This window comes from Saimiri boliviensis, chromosome 13 (assembly GCF_048565385.1).
Source record: "Saimiri boliviensis isolate mSaiBol1 chromosome 13, mSaiBol1.pri, whole genome shotgun sequence".
NCBI classification, from domain to species: domain Eukaryota; kingdom Metazoa; phylum Chordata; class Mammalia; order Primates; family Cebidae; genus Saimiri; species Saimiri boliviensis.
The window spans coordinates 16,365,524-16,379,611 of NC_133461.1; the positions used below are offsets into that span (position 1 = coordinate 16,365,524).

A 14,088-nucleotide genomic window follows, 5' to 3' on the forward strand; every position below is an offset into this window, starting at 1 on the left:
GCAGAACCTCCTGAAGATGTGGGAACTGGTGACACCGGGCCCTTCGGGAAGTGTAAGTGAAGTGGGATGTAAAAAGAGGAGGCTGTAAATGCACTTGGGAAGCATTTGTATCACTAGACATCAGACACCTTACACCTTCTGGGAAACCAATCTCCTTTCAGCGCTTACTCTCTTGAAAAAGTAGATAAAATTGAGAGTTCTGGGATGGGAGGGCACTAAACAATTTAAGTTGGTGCTGCAGTGCTGGAAACAGGGAGATTAAAGTAATATTTTCCATACTCCTCCCTCTTCTTCACTCAGCCCCCAGCCCCAAAGCCACCATGTGCAGTTGAACAGCTCCGTCCTGCGCAGGGTACCTGGCTGAAGGGCTGGGTGGCGCTGAGATTCAGCTTTTCTCTCCGGCCATGTGCCCTGGTACAGGGTGTGACGAAGGAAGGTGCCCCTTTCCCTCATTGTCCAGAAGGTGCCTTCTGATCACCGACACTGCTCCTGCAGGGCTGCCTCCTGGAGAGAAGGTGCCTCTTCCTAATTTTCACAAAGACCTGGCATGGACTTGCAGTGGCCCACCCTGAGACTCTGGCAGCAAACTGTACTTTTCAGGGACATCCAATAAGCCTTCCCCCAAAACACCCACAACAGCCCAGCCGGGTAACTCTACAGCAAAGCCCACAGTTGAAAAGCTGCACAGACCCAGCTTTACCCCCTACCACCAGCAGGCAGCTGAGAATCCATCTGAGGAAAACCTTCATCAAGAAAACAGAAATGAGCTGAAAAAGGCAATTGGAAGGAAGTGGACTTTTAAAGATGACTCATCCTCGTCTTCAGAAATCAGAAATATCACCTGCATGAAACAACAACAAGAAGATATAAAAAAGAAACACAGGGCCGGGTGCGGTGGCTCACGCCTGTAATCCCAGCACTTTGGGAGGCCGAGGCGGGTGGATCACGAAGTCAAGAGACCGAGACCATCCTGGTCAACAAGGTGAAACCCCGTCTTTACTAAAAATACAAAAATTAGCTGGGCATGGTGGTGCGTGCCTGTAATCCCAGCTACTCAGGAGGCTGAGGCAGGAGAATTGCTTGAACCCAGGAGGCGGAGGTTGTGATGAGCCGAGATTGCACCATTGCAGTCCAGCCTGGGTAACAAGAGCAAAACTCTGTCTCAAAAATAAATAAATAAATAAAAATTTAAAAATAAAAATAAAAAATAAAAATATAAAAAGTTAGCCGGGTATGATGGCAGGTGCCTGTAATCCCAGCTACTCGGGAGGCTGAGGTGGGAGAATCTCTTGAACCTGGGAGATGAAGGTTGCAGTGAGCTGAGATCATGCCACTGCACTCCAGCCTGGGAGACAAAGCAAGACTCTGTCTCAAAAAAAAAAAAGAAAGAAAGAAAGAAAGAAAGAAAATAAAATTAGACTGGGTGAGGTGACTCACACCTGTAATCGCAGCACACTGGGAGGCCAAGGCGGGTGGATCACTTGAGGTCAGGAATTAGAGAACAAACAGCCTAGTCAAAATGGCGAAACCCTGTCTCTACTGAAAATACAAAAATTAGCCAGGTATGGTAGTGTGTGCCTGTAGTCCTAGCTACTCAAGAGGCTGAGACAGGAGAATCCTTGAACCTGGGAGGCGGAGGTTGCAGTGAGCTGAGATTGCACCACTACACCCTAGCCTGGGCGACAGAGTGAGACCCTGTTTCAAACAAACAATCAAAAAGAAATAGGGAAATAGGAAAGCAGAGCTCAGGAGGCAAGACAAGCTTTGGAATAGAGATTTTGTAATTATTTAAAATGGAAGATAATTCACTCTATAAGAAAAATGGTGTTGAGAATCAAGAGAAGAGGCCTTGAAGGCAAACATTTGTAAGTGCCATTTTCAGTGTCAAGAGAGAAGGAAATTCTATTGAGAGAACAGCCAAGAAACCCAAGGAAAATGGGCATTTCATAAAGGGGGTAGGGAGTGATGATCAAGGTCAAGGGCTCAGGGGGTCAAAAAGGCCCAGATCATTAGAATGAACAATGAAAAATTTCTAAAAACTTTCTAAACAGGGTCTTCTAATCTGAGGATTAAGCTCACACCCTTTAATGGGCATTAAATTTTAGAGGAGATTTTGAGTTTTGGAAAGATCTCGTATTTTTCCAGGACACCACACAATGAATATGACCCTGTTTTCAGTAAATAAACAGTTGTCTTTCATGGTGCAGTAGCACAAACCCTGCATTAATAAGAAAATGAATCTTAGGGCATATTGTCATTACCATTCCCATACAAAGCTCTGTCCCTGTTTTTCGTCCACACAAGGGATGGCATTGTCTGCCAGAGATGAGCGTTTGAACTAAAGTTCATGGCTTGGCTGGGATCTTCCTTTTGGCTGTACTTCCCCAGCGATCAGCTGCCTGTCATAGGCTCTGGTGTTACTGACACCCCAAACAAGACGGAAGCTCAGGGAAAACAAACAACTCGGAGCTGCTTTCCCTTCCTGGAGCGTCAAAAGCTACATTCAAAATACCAAATGTTATATTAAATCTCAGCCGAAGATGAAAGCACACTCAGTGAAAGATTCATTATTTCATTTTGCTGAGTCGAATTCAAGACTTGGCTTCAGGACTGAAAGCCATAATTGGTAGCAAATGTTCCCTAATCTTTCCACAAGCTATTTTCTCATTTTCTCTTTCTAGCATAGATGGCACTCCACACTTCCACACTCTTCAAGCAGATGTAGGATGAACAGAAAAGCCTAGTTTTGTATTTTTTAAAAGGCCACCACAACACTTTAAGACTGAATTTTCCCATTTGCCTCTGTAAGTTTCCGCTGCCATCCGGACATTTCCATCTCAGACACACCAGAGGCACAAATAGAATAATTGTATTTATTAGGAATTCAAAACGTTTACACAAGTCCATAGGTAACGCCCCAAAGAGCCTGGGTGGCAAACATTTTTAGTGCCAGTATAGTAATCAGTTTTTTCCTAAAATGTTAACCAAATGGATAGTCTTAGGATTTCCTGAGTCCCCCCTGGCCAGAGTTGCAGGAGCACAGCACATGAGCACCCCACAACACCACTGCTACACGCCCGTCCCCACAACACCACTGCTACACACCCATCCCCACGACACCACTTCTACACGCCTGTTACCACAAGACCACTGCTACGCGCCTGTTCCCACAAAACCATGCTACATGTGTGTTCCCACAAGACCACTGCTACACACCTGTTCCCACGACACCACTGCTACACGCCCGTCCCCATGACCCCACTTCTACACGCCTGTTCCCACAAAACCATGCTACACGCCTGTTCCCACATACCACTGCTACACACCTGCTCCCATGACACTATGCTACATGCCTGTTCCTGCAACGAAGTGCTACACACCTGTTCCCACACCATGCTACATACCTGTTCCCACAAAACCATGCTACATGCCTCTTCCCACATACCACTGCTACACACCTGTTCCCACAATACCATGCTACACGCCTGTTCCCACAACACCATGCTACTCACCTGTTCCCACAACACCATGCTACTCACCTGTTCCCACACCATGCTACACACTTGTTCCCACAACACCATGCTACACGCCTGTCCCCACACCATGCTACATGCCTGTTCCCACATCACTGCTACACACCTGTTCCCACAACACCATGCTACTCACCTGTTCCCACACCATGCTACACACCTGTCCCCACACCATGCTACATGCCTGTTCCCACACCACTGCTACACGCCTGTTCCCACAACACCATGCTACTCGTCTGTTCCCACAACACCATGCTACTCGCCTGTTCCCACGCCATGCTACATGCCTGTTCCCACAACACCATGCTACATGCCTGTCCCCACACCATGCTACACGCCTGTTCCAACAACACCACTGCTACACGCCTGTTCCCACAACACCACTGCTACACGCCTGTTCCCACAGCACCGCTACTACACACCTGTTCCCACAACACCATGCTACACGCCTGTTCCCACAACACCACTGCTACATGCCTGTTCCCAAAACACCATGCTACACGCCTGTTCCCATGCCATGCTACACACCTGTTCCCACAACACCATGCTACATGCCTGTTCCCATGACACCATGCTACACACCTGTTCCCACAATAGCATGCTATATGCCTATTTTCCAAAACAAGTTATAGAAACTTCTATAAAGCAGTGAATCGCTGAAATGTCATTCCAAAATGCATATTTTAAAGACAATGAGGGTTGATGAGATTTACACAGATTAATTAGAACTTTGCAAAGATTCGTAACGCTTGATAAACAGTCCCAGGGGTAGAATGAGCTTTCATCTGTGGGAATGTATTCATCCACCATCTTACACTTCTGTCATTCATTCAAATACTTTTCTAACAAAAAGTACAGTAAGATTCGTTGTAAATGATACACGAACCTTTGAAGTCCATTGGCTTAGTTCCACAGTAGGGCCACTCTGGAAATAGAAGACAGGAGACACTCTTCTAGAATGTAGTCGTGTTCCTCTCCAGTGCCCGCTGAGCGTCTCAGTGATGAGCAAGGGTGAGGGCGGGGTGCAGGAAAAGGGATTTGTCTCTGACCGCACTTGCACTGCAGGTGGTTGAGCAGGTGTTCTTAGTGAAGGTCCCTTGATGGAGTTGATCTCCTCCTACAAGTCTTGAAATGCAGTCCCTGAAGAATGGGAAGTGTCGGATCCTGTATGGGGTGACCAGTTAACAAGAAAAGAAATTCTCATTTGAAGTTAGACAAACCAAACAGAGAAAAATGCTTTAATGTGCAGTTTCAGAGCTGGGATAATGAGCAAGGAGGAAGAGAACTCATACTTCCCATGTGGCTAGTTTAAGCTGGATATTCTGAAGTGCTTAACTCAATTCACCCTCACACATTTCCTGGAAGGTGGCTAACTCTAAAAATCCCCACCTCGGTTTACAAGGCAACAGGGACCCTTCTTCTGGGCACCTCCTGGGTCCCTCTCTGCCTTCATTTAGGCCTCCTTGCAAATGACACCTCCTTATTTAAATGGCACCACCCTGTGCTCTTTCCCCCACACTGCTTTCTTTTTCTGCACAGCATATGGGTTGAATAGTATCCCCCCAGAATTCATGTCCACCCAGAACCCCAGAATGTGGCCTTGTTTGGAAACAGGGCCTTCAGAGATGTTATTTGTTAAGATGAGGTTATATTGGATGAGGGTGGGCCCTGAATTCAATAGGACTGCCGTCTTTACAAGAAGAGAGGACACACAGGGACACACACAGGAAGACGGCCATGTGACCAGGATGCAGAAACTGGAGCGATGCATTTGCAAGCCAGGGAATGCCAAAGGCTGCAGGCAGCCCTCAAAAGCCAGGAGAGGCAAGAAAAGATTCTTCTAGGGAGCCTTCAAGGACATATGGCCCTGCTGACATATTCATCTCAGACTGCTGGCCTCCAGAACTGGGAGGGAATAAATTTCTGTTGTTTTAAGCCACCCAAGTTTGTGGTACTTTGTTATAGCAACCCCAAGAAACTAATACAGCATTTGTTACCACGTGGTGTGTGTGTCTGTGTGTGTACTTTTTTTTTTTTTTTTTTTTTGAGACGGAGTTTTTAGTTTTGTTGCCCAGGCTGGAGTGCAATGGTGCAATCTCAGCTCACTGCAACCTCTGCCTCCTGGGTTCAAGTGATTCTCTTGCTTCAGCCTCCCAAGTAGCAAGGATTACAGGCACGCGCCACTATACCCAGCTAATTTTTTTGTATTTACTAGAGACAGGATTTCACCATGTTAGTCAAGCTGGCCTTGAACTCCTGATCTCAGGTAATGCACCCACCTTGGCCTCTCAAAGTGTGGGAATTACAGACATAAGCCACTGCGCCCAGCCCTGTATATATTTTTTATCAATTAGTTCATCTCTCTCTTTCCCCACAGGGACATACAGTCATTTTTTTTTTTCTTTTTCTTTTTGAGACAGAGTCTTGCTTTGTCAGCCAGGCTGAAATGCAGTGCAATCTTGGCACTGTACAACCTTAAGCAAGTCTCCTGCCTCTGCCTCCTGAGTAGCTGAGATTACAGGCACATGCCACCACGCCCGGCTAATGTTTGTATTTTTAATATTTTATTTTATTTGGTATTTTGTATTTTAGTGTTTTTATTATTTTATTTTTAGTATTTTCACCATGTTGGCTGGCTGGTCTTGAACCCTCGACTTCAAATGATCCACTTGTCTTGGCCTCCCAAAATGCTGGGATTACAGGCATGAACCACCACACTTGGCCAGACATACAGTCTTTAGGATAGGACTTTCCTGTTCTTGTTCATGGCAGTGTCTCTAGTGCCTAGATCATTAAGCTGTTGCTGGCTTTGGAGACGGAAGGGAACAGGCATTCAGGCAGTCTTCTAGAAGCTGAGAAAGGGAAGGAAAGGGATTCTCCCCTAGAGCCTCCAGAAATGAATGCAGCCCTGCCCACATCTTCACATTGGGACTTCTGACCTCCCAACATAGGATAAGAGCTTTGTATTAAAGCCAGGAAATTAGTGGTAATTTATTGTCACAAAAATAGAAAACCAATACGCATGGTCACCTACAATGTGTTTTTTGCTCTCTTTCTGTCCTCTGGTTGAGCACTCCCATCACCGAGGGCCAAGTGAAGGGTTATGTGCCCACTGATATATCTGACCTGGAGACCTAAAGCTGCAAATAGGATGTTAGTTATTAGCAGCAGAGGAAAAGATTATAAATGCTAATGCCTCTGTATCAATTTAAGAGCTGAGTGCCAACAAATTTCCAATAATAGAATTCAGTGTTCTCTGAAACTCTTGAAAAATAAAATAACTTTGCAAAAGTAACGTAAAGCCATGAATAAAGATCATGGGATGGAACATTTTCTTCCTTCCTGACATAGAAACTCCTTAATAACATCCTTACATGGGTATCTCCTAAAAGAAGAAGGAGAGGGATACCAAAGAGAAAAATTCAGCATGCTTGCCAAAAGAAATATAAAATATTAAATAATGGTAGGGTGGTTTGCTAGAACATTTTTGAAAATATTTTTAAGTGAGTCCCCCCAACTTCTCACCCAGTTATAGAGGGGTGACGAGAGGAGTTCTTGTTTATTGAAGAAGTTGGGAACTTGGATAAAGGAAGAGCAACTCCACCTTCTGCAGGAAAACTGAATGAGCAGGAGTCTGGGATTCTTATCCAAGTCCCCTGATTCCAAGTCTAATGATCTTCTAATTACAAAGGAAAAATAAACCAACAAGCACATCGCCCCAAAACTGGGGAGGCAGCCTTGGAGCTGGCTAATTCAGTTGAAAGAGCCAAAGCTTTAGAATCAGACACAGCTGGGGGAGTTCTCTCTCTTTCCCCTGCACCAGGAGTGGGACCCTGAGAAAGGGACTTACCTCCTCTAAGCCCCTCAGCTCCCGCATTGGGAAAGTGGTCATTATAACCCCTACTACCCTGGAGAAACTGCAAGGACTCAGTGACCAACACTTCGCCTATGGGCAAATACTCAAAAAATAGTAACTATTACTATCATTATTTTTCCATCATTATTTAATCTAGTGCCTCAAAGTCCACTGTTTATGAGAGAATTCATTTAGGTTATTGACTTAATCTTCTTTTAAAACCAGAATTCCCTGGCAGGGATTGTACCCTATGTCATGATCAGGAACTGCATGTGAATGCCTTTTTCAGATAGAGGGAGAAGAAAGTGGGGTAAAGAGCTAAAACGTGTTTTGCTTCAGAAGTGCATTCAGGCATGACCTTGCCAATTACTAGCTGGGTAAATCTCAGCAATTTATGGGAGCTTCCTGAGCCATATTTTCCTCAACTGTGAAATGGGAATGCTGTTATTTAAATGGTTATTGAGTGAATCAAATGAGTGAACATGTGAACATGCTTCGTAAACTGTAAAGAGTATAGATTTGGAGAGGTGTATTCTGAGCAAATGTGAAGACCATGACTTGCGCTACAGCATCAGGAGGTCCTAAGGACATGTGCCCAGGGTGGTTGGGTTACATTGCTTGATTTTATACTTTTTGAGGAAACAGAAGTTGCAGGCGGCCAGGCGTGGTGGCTTATGCCTGTAATCCAAGCACTTTGGAGGCCAAGGCAGGCGGATCACCTGAGGTCAGGAGTTCAAGAACAGCCTGACCAACATGGTGAAACCCTGTCTTTATTAAAAATATAAAAATTTTAAAAAAACAAAAATAAAAAAAAGAAGTTACAGGCAGAGACATAAATCTGTACGTGTAAGTATACATCGATTTGGCCTGGAAAGAGGGGACATGTTGAAGGGTGAGAGGGGGTGGCTTCCAGTTTATGGTTTGATTCAAAGATTTCCTGATTGACAATCGGTTGAAAGGGTTAAGCTTTGCCTAAGGAGTTAAAGTCAGCAAAAAGAAATTCTTGGGGCTAAGATAAGGGGGATTGTGGAAGCCCAGGATCTATTAAGGAGGCTTCAGAGAAAGTAGGTGGTCAATGTCTCTTAAAAGCTTAAAAGCTATCAGTGACTGAGCAATCCCATTACTGGCTATATATCCAAAGGATTATAAATCGTTCTATTATAAGGACACATGCACATGAATGTTCATTGTGGCACTGTTTATAATAGCAAAGACTTGGAACCAACCCAAATGCCCATCGATGACAGACTGGACAGGGAAAATGTGGCACATATACACCATGGAATACTATGCAGCCATAAAAAGCGATGAGTCTGTGTCCTTTGTAGGGACGTGGATGAACCTGGAAATCATCATTCTCAGCAAACTGACACAAGAACAGAAAATCAAACACCACATGTTCTCACTCATAGGCGAGTGTTGAACAATGAGGACACATGGACCCAGGGAGGGGAGCATCACACACTGGGGTCTGTAGGGGGGAAATAAGGGAGGGACAGTGGGGGGTGGGGAGTTGGGGAGAGAGAGCATGGGGATAAATGCCAGATATAGGTGATGGGGAGGAAGGCAGCAAATCACACTGCCATGTGTATACCTATGCAACAATCTTGCATGTTCTTCACATGTACCCCAAAACCTAAAATGCAATTTAAAAAAAAAAGCTATCAGGAGCCCCCAGGGCAGTGGCTCATGCTTGTTATCCCAGCACTTTGGGAGGCCGAGGTGGGTGGATCACCTTAGGTCAGGAGTTCAAGACCAGCCTGGCCAACATGGTGAAACCATCGCTACTAAAAATACAAAAATTAGCTGGGCCTGCTGGCAGGCACCTATAATTCCAGCTACTCAGGAGGCTGAGGTAGGAGAATTGCTTGAACCCAGGAGGCAGAGGTTGCAGTGAGCCGAGATCACTCCACTGTACTCCAACCTGGGCGACAAGAGTGAAACTCCGTCTCAAAAAAAAAAGCTAAAAGCCATCAGGCTGTTAGTGAAATCTCTTGTGGATCAGGAAAAGATCTGGAAAAGGAAGGAGGCTCACTACATAATGTAAATTTTCCCCACAAGAAATGGCTTTGGAAATAAATATATGTTGGGGTAAAATACTTTGATTCCCTTTATGGCCTGTTATCTGTCATGTGATGTTACTGGTATCTTACTGCTATGAAGAGTCTCTTCTGTCAGTCTGGGATCTGTACGCTGATGTTAATGTTGGCCAGTTGTGTCTAAACTCCAGAAGGGAGAGGGTGAAATGAGGCATGCCGGAGCCCCCCCTTTCCATCATGGCCTTAACTAGGTTGTTCAGGTTTCTTGGAATCCCTTTGGCAGATTCCATGAAATGGAGTTTGTTCAGCCAGCTGGGGACTTAGAATTTTATTTTTGGTTTATTAGAGCTGTGGCAGCTTTGAATAATATTACTTTGGGCCTTAGAAGAATTTTTCTCAACTGATATACTGATGTATTCCAAGCAGTAAATTATTCACTATTATTATCTAAAACCATTTATAATTTATTATTGTACCTTATTATATTAAACATTATAATTTTTTGTTATAAATACGAATCGGATTGAACTCTCATTTTCTTCCTTGATGGTATTACTCTGAACTCAGCTGAATAAAAAGTTATATCAGAGTAAAAAATGGACTGGACACTGTGGCTCACACATGTAATCCCAGCACTTTGGGAGGCCAGGGCAGGCAGATCACTTGAGGTCAGGAGTTTGAGACCAGCCTGGCCAACATGGTGAAACTTCATCTCTACTAAATACAAAAAATTAGCCAGGTATGGTGGCAGGCACCTGTAATCCCAGCTACTTGAGAGGCTGCAGCCAGAGAAATGCTTGAATCTGGGAAGTGGAGGTTGCATGAGCCAAGATCGTACCACTGCACTCCAGCCTGGGTGACAGAGTGAGACTCCATCTTAAAGGAAAAAAAAAAAGAAAGATTGGGAGTCAGAGAACAAGGAAAGCATAGATGTGCATCTAATATTTCCTTTGACGAAACTGTCTCCCTTCTGACTCCCATTTCTCTATGTTGGATGCTGCTAATTCTACGTTGTTGAGATAAAGGTTAGAAACTAGTAATCAAATATAATCAGAGCAGAAAATATTAGATAAAAAGCCGGGGGAATAATTTGCTTTAAAACAACTTTGCCAGGTTATTTCAGCAGGTAACGTGAGCTGCCCATATGTTTTATTTTATGGAAAAGTAGAAGATTCAGTTCACACACATGCACATTTATGTATTCAGATACATCCATTTATTCAGAGGAACATTTAATTTTAGCATGAATTCAAAGAGGTTGAAAGCTGCTTAAAAAGGAGTTTTGGGGACATCCCTTAATTAGATGTCCTTATCAACTAGCTCGAATTTTTCCCATGTTCCCTGATAGGAAGTCAAAAGCATAGTTAGAACTGGAAGTTATAGCATCTTTGCTTTTAGGGGGCTGCGTATAAGAATTGTGTGACAGCTCATCGTTTAGCAAATTAATAATGCCCTAGTAAATGCACTGGGGCACAGTGAGGCTGGATCAATTTTTATGCAGCCTGCTTTGGAGAGAGCCTTGCTTGAGAACAGCAGGAAACCTTATCATTAATTAATGCTTTTCTTTACTTCCTTTCCTTTGGCTACAATTGATTTGAATAACAATGTCATTTTGAAATCACTAATTTGAAGACATATTTTTAAAGGAAATAATAACCACCTTCCCCTACCCAACTCCCAAGCCAACCAAAAATCTCCATTCATACATACAGCAGCTTCGTGCAAAGTCTTGAAAGCCTTGGGACTGTCTGCTTGCCTGAGTGACTGGATGTGATGAGGATCCGGACCAGGCATGACAGTTTCCTAAATGTGATCATTGTGAATTTTCTGTCTGTGAGGTCTGAGCAATTACAGAATGTAATTTGAACAGAGGTGTTTACCTGCAAAGAGCTCATTTTTCATAAAAGCCTACAGTAACCAGGGTCACACAGCCTGATAGAAAGAAGAGGAAAGAATTAATAACTGATATATTTTGGGTCTCTAAAGTATTCTAAAAAAGAACTATTAAGTTTCTAAAGAAAACAACTGCTTGATTATAGGAATCCCTTCTATGATGCCATTTTATTGAGTTAGAAAAAAAATTACCTTATTCTCAATTTGCACGACACCACTAGAACAACGCCAAAGGGAACAGAGAGATCAATAAATAGTAACAGGCTGGGTGTGGTGGCTCACGCCTGCAATCCCAGCACTCTGGGATGCCAAAGTAGGAGGGTTGCTTGAGCTCAGAAGTTCGAGACCAGCCTGGGCAACATGGCAAAACCCCATCTCTACTAAAAATACAAAAAATTAGCCGGGTATGGTGGTGTGTGCTACTTGGGAGTATGAGGTGGGAGGATGGCTTGAGCCCAGGAGGTGGAGGTTGCAGTGAGCCAAGATTGTGCCACTGTACTCCAGCCTGGGTAACAGCCTTTTTTTTTTTTTCTTTCTCAAAAAAGGAAAAAAGTAACAGAAATATCCTATACAACCACCTATACTGTTAAACAGAAAAGCAAATAGTGTAAGATAGTTTCCCCTTTAATTATGGCCCAGGAAGTGCTTCAAAAATAGTACACACATATGAATATGGCCTCCCCACTCACCTCCCCATCACAGTTATTGTTTCAATGGTTTAATGTTTATTTGGTCCTTTTCCTTGCAATAGTTTGCATGGAAGAATGTTCCCCAATTTTCCTGTGTAAAGCAGGTAGGCAAATCAGAAAGACAGAAAATTTCTGATTTTGTACATGGCCACATAGTAATTAAAAACTCTGTACCCCTCATGGAAATTAGTTCATTGGTGGTGGAGGTGAATAAATAATTCTTAGCACATGAGGATAAATATCAGATATGGAAGGACTGCTTATTGACAATCTTGTCTATCGGGGGAAAATTTATTATTTTTATTTTCCGGAAGGTCATCTCCAATGTTGGGTGTATATTTTGGTTTGTAGAATACGGATACCTTTAAAACTGTTTAATCACCCATGTTTTCAAAGATGTAGTACATACACATGGAACCAAATTCAAAAGATACAAACGAATTTGCAGGGAATGTCCCCATCCTATTTCCACTCTCCAGGGAAACCCACTATTATCGAGCTTTTGTGTTACCTTCCAGAAATATTTCTATGCACATACCAGCAAATACTACTGTCCCAATCCTTATTTTCTTTTCACTTACCTCCTTATCTTGGCTATGGCTCCATATCTGTACATAAACATGAACTTCAGTTTATTTAATGTGGGTTGAAGATACATTTTACATCCTATAAATGTAAAATGGATCTGGGCATGGTGGCTCACACCTGTAATCCCAGTACTTTGGGATGCTGAAGGGGGAAGATTGCTTGAACCCAGGAATTCAAAATTAGCCTGGGCAACAAAGGGAGGCTGTTGCTACAAAAACTTTTTTTTTTTCTTTGAGACGGAGTTTCGCTCTTGTTACCCAGGTTGGAGTGCAATGGCGCGATCTCGGCTCACCACAACCTCTGCCTCCAGGGTTCAGGCAATTCTCCTGCCTCAGCCTCCTGAGTAGCTGGGATTACAGTCACGCGCCACCATGCCCAGCTATCGTTTTGTATTTTTAGTAGAGACGGGGTTTCATCATGTTGACCAGGATGGTCTTGATCTCTTGACCTTGTGATCCACCTACCTTGGTCCCCCAAAGTGCTGGGATTACAGGCTTGAGCCACCGTGCCCGGCCTGCTACAAAAATTTTAAAAAATTAGCCAGGCATGGGGGGTGCTCACCTGTGGTCCCAGCTACTCAGGAGGCTGAGGTAGGAGGATTGCTTAAGCCTGAGAGGTCAAGGCCGCAGTGAGCTATGACTGTGTCACTGCACTCCCGCCTGAGCAACAGAGTAAGACCCTATCTCAAAACCAACAGAACCAACCAACCAGGAAAACAAAACAAACCCTGGTCAGTGTGGTGGCTCATACCTGTAACAGCACGTTGGAAGGCCAAGGCAGGAAGACTGCTTGAGCCTGGGAGTTTGAGACCAGCCTGGGCAATAAATCAAGACTCTGTTTCTACAAAATATTGAAAAATGAGTAAAAAAATAAAAATTTTGCTTGGTGATGTGATACATGCCTATGGTCCCTGGTCTCAGCTACTTATGAGTCTGAGAGGATTGCTTGAGCCCAGGAAGTCAGGGTTGCAGTGAGCTGTGACTATGTCACTGAACTCCAGCCTGGTCAACAGAGCAAGATCCTGTCTCAAAAACAACCAACCAACCTCAGCCATGCTGGCATCTTGATCTTGGACTTCCAGCCCCCAAAACTGTGAGACAATAAATTTCATTTGTGTAAGCCACCCAGTTGGTGGTACCATGTTAAAGCAGCCAGGGCAAATGAATGCAGATCCTTAACTGTACAGCTATAAAAGCAGACACAGATATTTGAACTAATCCATTTCTTATCATAGCAGAGAACAAATTATATCTTTTAAGGAATGACTAGGAAAAACTAACAGCAAAACTGTTCTCTAGAGACCATTCATCTGCCCAGTAACTACAACGCTATCTGATTTATGGCCAACCTTTTTTTTTTTTCTTTAATGTGCATATCTCATCTAATTTTTTTTTTTTTTTTTTTTTTTTTTTTGGTGAGATGGAGTTTCGCTCTTGTTACCCAGGCTGGAGTGCAATGGCGCGATCTCGGCTCACCGCAACCTCCGCCCCCTG

The 14,088-nt window shown here is 43.8% G+C and overlaps 1 long non-coding RNA gene across 5 annotated transcripts in view; it reads right to left on the reverse strand.

Annotated features, from left to right (window-relative positions):
• Nucleotides 1-14,088, reverse strand: part of LOC104651077 (uncharacterized) — a 94,442-nt gene that overhangs the window by 15,326 nt on the left and 65,028 nt on the right. For 4 of the 5 annotated variants that reach the window (XR_012513071.1, XR_012513074.1, XR_012513073.1 and 1 more), the window contains 2 exons: nt 11,306-11,357; nt 4,417-4,694 (listed from right to left, as the gene is read on the reverse strand). This is a non-coding gene — a long non-coding RNA (uncharacterized LOC104651077). The remainder of the gene's footprint in view (nt 1-4,416; nt 4,695-11,305; nt 11,358-14,088) is intronic. The other variant, XR_012513072.1, reaches the window with a different exon arrangement.